The 13,709-nt window shown below is 45.1% G+C and overlaps 1 protein-coding gene and 1 long non-coding RNA gene across 4 annotated transcripts in view; one reads left to right on the top strand and one right to left on the bottom strand.

Annotated features, from left to right (window-relative positions):
- Positions 1 to 13,709, bottom strand: part of LOC115640831 — a 70,417-nt gene that overhangs the window by 19,612 nt on the left and 37,096 nt on the right. The gene's annotated exons all lie outside the window — the stretch shown is intronic.
- LOC115640919 lies at positions 6,148 to 13,679 on the top strand. The gene is made up of 3 exons (XR_003997937.1): positions 6,148 to 6,426; positions 10,225 to 11,927; positions 13,197 to 13,679. It is a non-coding gene; the product is annotated as an uncharacterized LOC115640919 (long non-coding RNA).

Below are 13,709 nucleotides of genomic sequence, written 5' to 3'. Positions count from 1 at the left end.
AGGCTCTCTGCTGCCTGGAGTTAGAGAACTGACCTTACTCCCACTGGACCTACCCAAGGAGTCACACAACAAAGAGGTGACAGAGCCGGAAAGAGAAGCCAACAGGTCTGACTCCTGTTCTAACTAACAGACAACAACCCCCACGGAGGCAGGGATAGAGCCCAGGAAATAAGGGGTGAAAATTTTCATGGAAACCGTTTTCTGTCAGAAAATCCATTCAGACTAAACCACTTTGTTTCTTGAAATCAAAACAAGTAGGATGAAAATTCTTTGCAAACAAATATTTGTTTGCAAAACAACAGCATCTCCTGGTTCTCACAGTGCATTAAACTAGTCTCATTGTACACAAAGAGGAGACTGTGGTCTAGAAAGTTAGATGAGATGCTTCAGTCTGAGCTAAGTAGTTGCTGCTCTTAACAATTTCAAAAGAATAAAATACCAATCAAATAGAATATTATGTCATAATCTGATATGGCTCAATGTGATAGGACACCTCCTATTCTGCACTGCTACTAGTGACACTCTTCAATGGATCCCCATCATCTACCCATCATGAGGTAGGTGGGAGAGGATTGTTATTCGTACTTGACAGAAGGAGAAACTAAGGCTGAGAAAGGAGCAGTGACTTGTCTTAGCTGATGTGCTCAGTCAGTAGCAGAGTTGCTCTCAAATGAGCTACAGACGAACAATTGTTTATAGAAATTGTTCAGCAAGTATTTTAGAAGAATTGGAATGTCAGAGAGGATCATGAACTGCTCCGAGACAATGAATGGAGAGCAGCATCAACATTGGTCAAACATATCACTGGTTGTGACTTATTTGCTTGGACATAAAAGAGAACCACAAAGACCAGAGTTTCCTCCCTGTCAATAGCCCCCTCCTCAGCCCATCAAGGTTGAGACTTTGAGGGGTGGGAGGCTAAGGGTTCTCATCAAATAGCCCAAAGAATGGCGCAGGTCACCACCAATGGGATCACACTCTGAGCACTATTCCAGTCTCACCTCTCTGTGAGGGCCTCCCACAACCCTCTCCCCCAGCCCCCACTCTACACACAGAGCTCCTGGTGGAGGGAGGAGAGCAGAGGAAAAGGACAAAGGAATCAAGAAGAGAAAGGTAGGAGGGACAGAGGAGAAAGGGAAAACAAAATGGAGAAATCCCGATGTCCCTAGTGATTCTAAGGGACAAGTCCTATGTTGAGAATACAATGCTGCCACCTCAATCTAGCGTTTTCCATTCCTAGAATTCAGCCAGCACCTGATGGATCAGACTGAACAGGTTCCAAACCTCTCAGAGACCCTTACCTTCTATACAGGGATGTCTGTGTTCTAGCAAAATCAAGAAAAGAAAAGGAGAAAACTCCAAAGAGGGTCCTCCTTGAGCTCGCGTACGAGAAAGTGAATTCTCTCTTAGTCCCCAAGGAGAGACCTCGAGAAGGAGACGTGCTGCAGCAAAGCCACAGGGATCTCCAAGGTTGCCCCTGTCCTGCACCCCTGTCCTGCCTGGCTGATGTCAAGATCTCTCTGTGAGATCATCGCCTCCCCACCACCTTTGTCCAATACGCTGAGGTCCTGCCAAAGGCCCTTGTGATGTCACTGCCACACCCACCTCTCCTCTGCAGTGCTGATGTCCTGTCCCTGTCCAGACACATTGGATGTTTGAGCTGCTTCCCCTGGATCACCCCACTCGATAACTCTTCATTGTGGGATGACACCGACTACACAGTAGAACACAAGATGCTCTTCCGCAGGCGGTAATCAACTTTTCATAAGTTAGTAGACTTCATGGCCAGAAGGAACCATTAGAGCATTTAATCTGATCCCCTGCATATCCTAAGGCCTCCTGTATGTCAGAAGAGCTGGGATTTTCTTTTACTCAAACATTTTCCAGAAAGGCATCTAGTCTTTATTAGAAGATATAAAGAGATGGAGAAGCCATCATTTTTCTTGGTAGTTTGTTCCAATGAGAATCACCTTCTTACAAATCTTGGTCTTATTGTCATTATTCTTTTTCTGATTTCTGCTTCCATCCATGGGATCTTGTCATGCCTGTGTCTGCTAGATAAAAGAGCCCTTTATACTCAACATTTTCTCTCCATGAAGTCAGGCAACTCACATCTCATTCTTCTTTTGTACATACTAAACAGATTGAGCTATTTCAATATCTCATTACAAGGCATCATCCCCATCACTCAATTATGAATCTTTTCTGTACCCTCTCCAACTTTTTTAACATAATATTCAAAATGTGGACACAAAAACTGGATTCAATATTCCAGTATCAGTCTCACCAATGCTGGATCACTTTCCTTTCCATACTCACTGCTCTATCCATCCAAGAATGGCTTTAACCTTTTTTTACCACAGTTTCACATTGACAGATTATGTTGAGCAGTTTGTCCACTATGGCCTTGAAATCCTTTTCAGGGTCACAGCTTTGCAGTGGACTGTCTCCCATTCTGTAGAGTGCCGCTTGACTCCTTTGTGACTGGAAGTATGGGTTTGCATATGGCTTTATTAAAACCTAATTATTCAGTAAGTATTTCAGAAGAACTAGCCCATTAGAGAGAGAATCATGAATTACTCAAAGACAATGAATGGAGAAAAGCAGCAAGAACAATCAAATACATGTTTGGTTATGGCTTATTTCCTTGGTCTTAAGAGAGAATAACAAGGACCTGAGTCTCCTCCCTCACAATAGCCCCATGCTCACCCAATTAGCACTGAGACTCTGAGAATCAGAAAGCTGAGAGTTCTCACCAGATGTCCCAGGTCACCACTGGAGGAAGTCACTCTTAGAGCACTATTCCAGCCATATGTCTTTGGGAGGGCCTCCCGCAATGAGAGTTGGAGTGCAACCCCCCCCAACCCCCCACTCCACATGCACAGACTGGTCCTGGTGGTGAAAGGAGAGCAGGGGAAAAGGACAAAGATGCAAGAGAAGAAGAGAAAGGAGGGAGAGACAGGAAAAGGGAAAACAAAAAGGAGAAACCCCAATGTCCCCAGGAATTCTAAGGGACAAAGTCCTAGGTCGGAAATAAAATACTGCCCCCACAATCTAGTGTTTTCCATTCCTAGAATTCAGCCGGCACCTGATGGATCAGACTGAACAGGTTCCAAACCTCTCGGAGGCTCTTACCTTCTATACAGGGACATCTGTTGTCTAGCAAAATCAAGAAAAGGAGAAAACTCCAAAGAGGGTCCTCCTTGCGCTCAGCGTACGTGAAAGTGAATTCTCTCTTAGTCCTCAAGGAGAGACCTTGAGAAGGAGACGTGCTGCAGCAAAGCCACAGGGATCTCCAAGGTTGCCCTTGTCCTGAACTGCTGTCCTGCCTGGTTGATGTCAAGATCTCTCTGTGAGATCATCACCTCCCCACCACCTTTGTCCAATAGGCTGAGGTCCTGCCAAAGGCCCTTGTGATGTCACTGCCACACCCACCCAGGGCTGGTGCAAGGAAGTTTCCTGCCCTAGGCGAAACTGCCACCTTGAGCGCCGCCCCTCAAGCCCTGCAGGAGCTCCACCCTGTGGTGCCTCCCAGTGGCAGCTCCCCCCCAACCTTGAAGCATCCCCACCCCACCCTGAGTTGCCCCCCCCACGGCAGCTCCCCTCCCTGGGGAGCTATGCGGCACCTCACCACCCCAGCTCACCTCTGTTCCCGAAGCCCTGCTGTCACGCCCATCGACGGGCTTGTGTCATATGCACTAAGCAGAGCTGCGGAGCTCTGCCCAGCCACTGGTGGTGCTGCTGGCAATGAGAAGAATCACCTGGGATGGAGCAGCCTCTGCGCTGGGAGGGAGAGGGAGTACGAGCTGCCGGCAGGCAGCCCAGGGGTTCCCCTGGGTCAGTGCGCCACCATTAGCCCGAACCCCTGGGCTGCCTGCCGGTGGCGGCGCGCTGACGCAGGGCAACCCCTGGGCTGGCTTCCGGCGGCTCAGACTCCCTCTCCCTCCCAGCACAGTGGCCGCTGAAAGGCTTTAAAAAAACATTGGGAGCCCCACTTTTTGGCGCCCAAAATGTTCGCACCCTAAGCAACCGCCTAGTTGGCCTAAATGGTAGCACTGGCACTGCACCTACCCTCTCCCCTGCAGTGCTGATGTCCTACCCCTGTCCAGACACATTGGATGTTTGAGCTGCGTCCCTTGGATCACCCCACTCAATGACTAAACACGTTCCAGAAAGGCATCTAGTCTTTGAAGACATCAAGAAATGGACAATTCCCACCACTTCCCTTTCCAGTTTGTTCTTTTAGTGATTCATCTTCACTGTTGAATATTTGTGCCCTATTTCTAATATGAATTGGTCTCTTTTGAGTTTCCAGCCGCTGGGTCTTGTTATGCTTTTCTCTGCTAGATTAATAAGCCCTTTAATACCCGATATTTTCTCTCCATGAAGTCACTTCAACACTTCAATGACGTCACCTCCCGATCTTTTTGATAATCTAAACAAGCTGAGCTCTTTCAATAGCTCGCTAGCAGGCATTTTTCTCCAGCCCTCATTGCTTTTTGCTGCCCCATCTCCAATAGTTCAAAATCTTTTTCAAAAGTGGATGCCAAAACTGGATTCAGTATTCCAGGATCAGTCTTACTGATGGTGTGTCACCTCCCTATGCTACTCACTGCTCTTTTCCTACATCTAAGGATGGCGTTAGGACTGTTCACCACAGCATCACACTGGGTGCTCATGTTGAATGGCTTGCCCAGCATGGCCCCTCAATCCTCTTCACAGTTAGTGCTTTCCTGGATACACGTCCCCATGCGGTAGGTGCAGCCTGCATGCTTTGCTGCTAGGGCTAGGACCTTTCATTTGGTTCTTTTCAAACTTTTCTTTGAATGGGTCCAGCTTATCAAGGGATCCAATTGCTCTGTGTCACTGTCCTGTCCTCAGCATTAATTACCACTCTGCTAGTATTTTATCACCCACCAATGTTAGCAGCAGTGATTTTATATTGCGTTGCAGTTCACTGATATTTATTTTCAAGAATTAGTCCTTGAGAGCCTCTTCGTATCCCTAGTGCCCAGAACCTGCTCCGCACAGCCCAGCGAGAAAAGGCCGCCCAGCCCAGCTGTTGCCATAGCGGCTAAGCACAGAACAAACTTAGGAGCTTGCGTTATCCATAGGTTCTGAACAACATGTGAGAGTCATCAGCTTACAAAGACACTCTAGACCGGTAGAGTAGACAGGCCACAAATGTATCTCAGTTTCCCGCCTTGCAAAATAGGAGAGAGAATAAACAGAACCTTGATTTGCGTTATGTTATAGTTGTGGAAACTGAGGCACACAGAAGCAAAGAGATTTGTTCATGGTCAAAAAGCCAGGAATAGAAAATGGCAGATCTGCTGATAGTCAGTCCTGGGCCCTTGCCGTGTTTATCTGGACTCTCTGCTTCAGCTCTAATAACAACTCGAGTGGAGGTTTTCTTCTTCTCCATGTTCTTTAACTTAACATCACTGCAGAAGAAAGATTTTTTCTTACCGGCTGGCTCTAATGCATGTAGATGTCTTTCCAGCAGATGTGCTTTGGCTCAGGAACACCATAGGTTTTCTGGAGGAAGCACTCGGTGATGTTCTAGGGCCGATGTTATACACACGTTCTAGGGCTGCGCCGTCCCTCCCCGCTGCTTCTTCTACCAGCTCTGAAGATACTCTTCCCTCAACCCCCAGAGCATACACCCAGGTGGTGGCGACCCCCCCCCACCTGCCACTACATCATCTCCTCCTACCACCGCCTTTGCTACCATCTATAGTGGCAGGGGCCCCTTATCCACCTTGACCAGGAAGCACGGCGTCCATTGCCTCCTGGTGCCCACCTCGCCCCAAGTGGAGACCTACGTGCAGGCATTGGCGAGGGCAGTGGGTCCCACTGTTATCGAGGCAGACTCCAAAATGTATGAAAAAGGTTGTCTTCTTCCTAGTATCGGAGGTCGTCGCTCAGGAGGTGGTGGAGAAGGACCTGATGGTGGGGATGTGTTCGGCTCCCTGACACCATTGGAAGACCTGAGTGTCCAGTTAGTCCTGATCTCTGTCCCTCCCTTCCTGCCCAATGTTGCCCTGCTGCCTGCCCTTTCTACCCTGGGGTGACCAAGCTCTGTTATCAGCCCTCTTCCATTGGGCTGCAAAGACCCCGCCCTCCGTCACATCCTCTCATTCTGCCGGCAGGTGCAACTTCAATTGCTGCTGCCAACGTGTGATGGAGAGGCACTCGAGGGGATCATCCTCCTCCGCTACCATGGAGCCCACTACCAGGTGCATTATTCCACAGGGGAGGCCCAGTGCTACCTCTGCCAGGAGATGGGACATGTCTGGAGGGACTGCCCCTTGGCCCAGCATAGAGGATGTAAAGAAACAATGTTCCAGGGGAGTCAGAAGGGTCTAATGATTATGGCACTGGACTAAGAATCAGGAGAACTGGATTCTATTTCTGCCTTGCTGGGTAAGTCAGAAATTCTTAATGCACAGACTGTAGATTAAAATAGGGTTGACTTCTTCAGGGACAAGAAACTGTCCAGAGCTCATAGACTCATAGACTCATTGACTCTAGGACTGGAAGGGACCTCGAGAGGTCATCGAGTCCAGTCCCCTGCCCTCATGGCAGGACCAAATACTGTCTAGACCATCCCTGATAGACATTTATCTAACCTACTCTTAAATATCTCCAGCGATGGAGATTCCACAACTTCCCTAGGCAATCTATTCCAGTGTTTAACTACCCTGACAGTTAGGAACTTTTTCCTAATGTCCAACCTAAATCTCCCTTGCTGCAGTTTAAGCCCATTGCTTCTTGTTCTGTCATTGGAGGCTAAGGTGAACAAGTTTTCTCCCTCCTCCTGATGACACCCTTTTAGATACCTGAAAACTGCTATCATGTCCCCTCTCAGTCTTCTCTTTCCCAAACTAAACTAAACCCAATTCCTTCAGCCTTCTTCATAGGTCATGTTCTCAAGACCTTTAATCATTCTTGTTGCTCTTCTCTGGACCCTCTCCAATTTCTCCACATCTTTCTTGAAATGCGGTGCCCAGAACTAGGACACAATACTCCAGTTGAGGCCTAACCAGCGCAGAGTAAAGCGGAAGAATGACTTCTCGTGTCTTGTTTACAACACACCTGTTAATGCATCCCAGAATCATGTTTGCTTTTTTTGCAACAGTATCACACTGTTCACTCATATTAAGCTTGTGGTCCACTATGACCCCTAGATCTCTTTCTGCCATACTCCTTCCTAGACAGTCTCTTCCCATTCTGTATGTGTGAAACTGATTGTTCCTTCCTAAGTGGAGCACTTTGCATTTATCTTTATTGAACTTCATCCTGTTTACCTCAGACCATTTCTCCAATTTGTCCAGATCATTTTTGAATTTTGACCCTGTCCTCCAGAGCAGTTGCAATCCCTCCCAGTTTGGTATCGTCCGCAAACTTAATAAGCGTACTTTCTATGCCAACATCTAAATCGTTGATGAAGATATTGAACAGAACCGGTCCCAAAACAGACCCCTGCGGAACCCCACTTGTTATACCTTTCCAGCAGGATTGGGAGCCGTTAACAACTACTCTCTGAGTACGGTTATCCAGTCAGTTATGCACCCACCTTATAGTAGCCCCATCTAAATTGTACTTTCCTAGCTTATCTATAAGAATATCATGCGAAACTGTATCAAATGCCTTACTAAAGTCTAGGTATATCACATCCACCGCTTCTCCCTTATCCACAAGGCTCGTTATCCTATCAAAGAACGTTATCAGATTAGTTTGACACTGATTTGTTCTTTACAAATCCATGCTGGCTATTCCCTATCACCTTACTACCTTCCAAGTGTTTGCAGATGATTTCTTTGATTACCTGCTCCATTATCTTCCCTGGCACAGAAGTTAAACTAACTGGTCTGTAGTTTCCTGGGTTGTTTTTATTTCCCTTTTTATAGATGGGAACTATATTTGCCCCCTTCCAGTCTTCTGGAATCTCCCCCGTCTCCCATGATTTCCCAAAGATAATAGCTAGAGGCTCAGATACCTCTTCCATTAACTCCTTGAGTATTCTAGGATGCATTCCATCAGTCCCTGGTGACTTGCAGGCATCTAACTTTTCTAAGTGATTTTTTACTTGCTCTTTCCTTATTTTCTCTTCTAAACCTACCCTCTTCCCGTAAGCATTCACTATACTAGACATTCCTTCAGACTTCTCAGTGAAGACCGAAACAAAGAAGTCATTAAGCATCTCTGCCATTTCCAAGTCTCCCGTTACTGTTTCCCCCTCTTCATTGAGCAGTGGGCCTACCCTGTCCTTAGTCTTCCTCTTGCTTCTAATGTATTGATAAAAAGTCTTCTTGTTTCCCTTTATTCCCATAGCTAGTTTGAGTTCATTTTGTGCCTTTGCTTTTCTAATCTTGCCTCTGCATTCCTGTGTTATTTGCCTATATTCATCCTTTGTGATCTGACCTAGTTTCCATTTTTTATATGACGCCTTTTTATTTTGTAGGTCACGCAAGATCTCAAGGGTAAGCCAAGGTGGTCTTTTGCCAAATTTTCTGTCTTTCCTAACCATCGGAATAACTTGCTTTTGGGCCCTTAATAGCGTCCCTTTGAAAAACTGCCAACTTTCCTCAGTTGTTTTTCCCCTCAGTCTTAATTCCCATGGGACCTTGCCTATCAGCTCTCTGAGCTTACCAAAATCCGCCTTCCTGAAATCCATTGTCTCTATTCTGCTGTACTCCCTTCTACCTTTCCTTAGAATTGCAAATTCTATGATTTCATGATCACTTTCACCCAAGCTTCCTTCTACTTTTAAATTCTCAACAAGTTCCTCCCTATTGGTTAAAATCAAGTCTAGAACAGCTTCCCCCCTAGTAGCTTTTTCAACTTTCTGAAATAAAAAGTTGTCTGCAATGCAGTCCAGGAACTTATTGGATAGTCTGTGCCCCACAGTGTTATTTTCCCAACATATATTTGGATAGTTGAAGTCCCCCATCACCACCAAATCTTGGGCTTTGGATGATTTTGTTAGTTGTTTGAAAAAAGCCTCATCCACCTCTTCCGCCTGATTAGGTGGCCTGTAGTAGACTCCCAGCACGACATCACCTGTGTTTTTTACCCCTTTTAGCCTAACCCAGAGACTCTCCACCCTTCCGTCTCCTATGTCCATCTCCACCTCAGTCCAAGTGTGTACATTTTTAATATATAAGGCAACACCTCCTCCCTTTTTCCCCTGTCTATCCTTCCTGAGCAAACTATACCCATCCACACCAACATTCCAGTCACGTGTATTATCCCACCAAGTTTTAGTAATGCCAATAATGTCATAGTTGTATTTATTTATTAGCACTTCCAGTTCTTCCTGCTTATTACCCATACTTCTTGCATTTGTATAAAGGCATCTAAGATACTGGTTTGATCTTGCCTCCCAGCTTTGCCCTGACCCTCCTTCCTCTCTGCCATTATAGCCCGTGCTCCCTCCTGTTTCCAACCCATCTCCCAGGTCTTGTTCCCCACTTACCTATGGGCTTTGCTCACCTGTCCCCGTCGAACCTAGTTTAAAGCTGTGGCATTTGAGGCTCTTTCAATTATCCTGTGCTGGTTCCAACAGGAAGTTTGTGTTTCCACTGTTTGGTTTGAGTCTCTCTTAGATTTCCAAGGAGACCTTTGAGTGCTCTGGGTAACTGTTCTCTGTTTCATTGGAAAGACAGCAGAGAACCCAGGGAGTTACAGAAGGTTCTGGTCAACCTGCTGTCTCTGTCATATGCTTTGCAGGAGTTCCTACAGGATCTCATGCCAGGCAAATGTCCTGCTTGGATTGGACTTAACTTTAGAACCCCTGTAATGAAGTGGACCTGAGCAGATTGCTTCCCATTAAATCAAACACTTTGCATCTTTCCCATGTTAAATACATCTGAAGTGTTTTTAAGCATTAGCCAAGCGAATTGTTTATCATGATCTGTATTTATTATTGCTGCACAATAAAGCCTCTAATCAGCTCTAACACTAGTGCAGCAACAACTTCTATTGCCCGCTGTACTGGCACAGTGACAGTGTATTTATGCAAGTTTTCAGTTGCAGAAGTTTGGCCTGTATTTATTTATGTCTGAAAAATACCAAAAGTTAGATTCTGACTGTGTGGAGACATCAACTATTATAGAAACCACATTATAACATTTACTTTGCTTACTATAGATGAGATTATAATAAAAATGTCATAGGAAAGATCCAAATAATAACTCTAGCCTGTGTTCTTGCACACAGGTTGTTAAACCCTGGGAACTGCTGAAAGCAAATTTAATCGGACTATATCCAGTACCACAGAAGTGATACCAGTTAGTACTGACAGCTACAGATGATTTTTAAAAAGCGGTAGAAGAATTTCCACTTAGAACTATGACAGCACAAGAGGTGAAGAAGAAGACACGTAAAATTATATAACATCATGGCTGTGCAGAGCAGACACTGGCAGATCTAGGTTCTGAATTGAATAATGAGGTAACAGTTTACATTTTCACTGTATGGTCAATTACACAATCATGGCCGTGTGACAGGGCTGTTAGCAGCTACAGACTGAGCCCTTTGGAAGGCACCCTGGTCACTGAGAACACCCAGGGCACCAGGTGCACTTAGAGGAGGAGGGACTGAGCAGTTTCAGCTTGGAAGGGTAGAGGGGATCACTTGCACGTGTAGGGAGCCTGATGAGGTCACTAGCTCACAGCTGAGAAGAAAGCAGCAGTATAAAATTCTCAGTTGGAGCAGGAAGCGGCTCCTTTTAACTGCTGCTATGTTGTGATGAACCATAAAAAGTCATAAAGACACTTGGTGGAAGTTCCCTGGCAGACTGCAGGCTGCTTCATTCACAGAGAGCTCTGCCAGCCAGGGTTGCAGGAACTGATGGGGGAGCCCATTCAGAGTTAGAAATTTAAAAAGGAACATTGCCTGCAATCTCTTATGACACTTCATGCTGTAAATTGTGAGGGACAACACATTTTTGTGTCTTGTCATATAGTAAAAACCATGTTATATATTAACCTATTTGCCAGCATATTTCCCCATGTAATAACACAACAAAATTGGATTTGGGAACACAGTATTACACATAATTCAGTGAGAACTAGGGAAAGGAACGCAGATATTTCTGAAGGAAATTTTATGGAAAAATGATCTATTTTTAGATTAAAATTTCCCTATGTTAAAAATTAAGAAACACACAATGTTTCAGGAGCCCATGCCACCTAGACACCAGTAGACTGAATCAAAAGCACAAATGGCTCCATTAAAAGATAATTTTAGGGTATTTATTTTCAAATAATCAAGGTACGTTTAGGGCACTCTGCCATGGATGGCATATTGTGAATAAATCTTCAAACCTGAATAATTACATTGAAAATGTTCATAATGCATCAAGTTTAAAACAAAAAGGAGTCCTAGCAATGCCATGTGATGTGCCTCCCCTCAGACTCTGCTCAGCTAGATCTTCAAGAAATTAGGTAAACAGCTAATTTCATAGAATTCGATCAATCAGTCACTATTTTTACAGAGCTTTAGAGAAAGTGGTGGACAAAACCCAGAGGAATTGTGATGAATTTCCTGGAGAAACTTTCTTTTCTTTGTACTCTAAACTTCACATGACAACAAAAATATCCCCCTTTTGACTGATCTAGGGCCAAGAAGAAAGGGTTGCCAAAAAAAACTTCACCAAATTTCATGTTATGTGTCATTAAGTGCCGGCATCTTTAATACAGTTCAGTTAAGGTGTGATGATTGAGTAAAGGAATACAACCCCTTCTCTATTTCTTTATCAAACTACATTTGTTGTGTCCTTATAACCAAGAACATGAAGAGCCTGGCAGTACACTGAAATCAACAGTGGATACTTACAGTACATTGTCTGCAAATAATCTGCCTTAAGAAAAATAAACTAAAAACTGGAGATTTTAGAAGAGATTTCTATCAATAGGAATGTAACTCCTCCGCCCCTCTGAGTTGGCAGCAAGAAGGGCTGGGTTCAGTATACAGGAGTTCCGTTTCAATAATACAATGTAAAACCGGCTCAAGCCCCCACCCAGTGACCTGAGACAATTACATACCACCACTCCCGGGCGCCTCTAGGAGGCAATACTTCCCCACTCGCAAGCACGGAGTCTGAGTGTAGCTAAATCCTTTTAATAAAGGAGGGAAATAATGCAGCATCATGCTGGAGAAACACCACAAACAGGATTATAACACAAACCATAAGCAAAAAACCCACCTCCAAGTACGTTTGGCAATGTCCTTTCCCCCTTAGGGACTTAAGTCCAATCACCTCAAAGTCCAACAACCCAAAAGTCTCTGGTCAGTGCCACCACAGAGTTCAAAAGTTTATCTGCAGGGTTTTACCCCCCTAGCCTGGGTGGAAATGGGAGGGAGGGCACACACAGGGATGTTAAGGGGCATCTTACATGGGTCGGGGCCGACTGCCTCGCCTCTCCATGGAGTTCTGCTGCACCCTTCACCACGACCAGCTCCACTCCACCAGCTGCGCCACCAGCTTCGCCGCTCCTCCAGCAGACCTGTGAGCTGCTCCAGCCGTCCTCGCATACCACTCCACTCCGCTGTTCCGTAGGCTGCTCCAACCGTGCTGCAAAGTGCTCCGCTCTGCTAGCTGCTTAGCAATAGATCTTCAGGCTCCCCCACTAGGTAACACAGCACTCAGTGATTTCAGCTCTTAGTGATTTCAGCTTGTAGTAGGGGAGCCCTGGTGCTGGTGCACCATTGGCCCAACGTGAATTCAGCTCAGCAGCCCCTAGATGGACTCTTAATGGAATAAAAATTAGCTCCCCTCTTCAACAGTGGAGAGAGAAGGATGTGCAATTGGTGTTCCAGGCCCCCAAAAGGGGCCCATTCCATCAGGTACACACACCAGTCCCCAACCTCTCTCATTTCACTGGCTTTTGGCACCCATATCCCTTGTCTAGCAAGTGTTACTTAATTGATGTCGAGACATCTCTGTCATAAAGCAGTCTCATAGTTCCTCATTCACATAATCAGGGTGACAACATTTTATTCCTCCTGCTCCAATAACAAAGAAATTGGGGATGCCAGAGCTGTCAAAACCACCACCCTAGGCTGCCGTGGGCTATGCTAGCTGTGGTGGGTGTGCCAATGCAAATACCTGAAATTCCATTCCGTACTCCCCATAATTCACCACCAGATGTCAGGGTAGAGCTCATCCTGACTCTGCTTACAGGAAGAGAGCGTTTGAAGTTGGGGACCATGTTTTGTTAATTGATGTAAGAAAAAGAAAGGAAGGGTGATATCTTGATTACCAATTAAATGTAGCTAGAAAGTTAAAAATCACATGAATTAATGCTGACAGAAGTTCAAAGATTATTATATAATCTTGTGTGAGTTAACTTAAATATATAGCTTAATTAATTCTATCATTTTTTCAACATTTAATTTTCAAAGGTGTAGTGCAGGAGGTGGATGTATGTGTCCTGCCATCCAGAGAGAACCAGTCAAGACAATAAAGAGTGGGGGAGAGGGAGAGAGAGAGAGAAACCAGCTGCACATGTGTGTAGTTGTGATGTTTATGACACACGTACATTGTAACTGAACAACCCAGTCTGACAATTTAATGTTTATTTTGTTAAGATAAATATTTAGGATTTCTTGAAATTCCACAATTGAAATACAAATGATGTTATTTAGAGAAGTTAAACTTCACTATAGATTTGAGGGAGAGATAAAAAATGTAAATAATA

The sequence above is a fragment of the Gopherus evgoodei genome, unplaced genomic scaffold, assembly GCF_007399415.2.
Source record: "Gopherus evgoodei ecotype Sinaloan lineage unplaced genomic scaffold, rGopEvg1_v1.p scaffold_32_arrow_ctg1, whole genome shotgun sequence".
Taxonomy (NCBI): Eukaryota; Metazoa; Chordata; order Testudines; family Testudinidae; genus Gopherus; species Gopherus evgoodei.
This window is presented reverse-complemented; position numbering and strand designations above follow the sequence as displayed.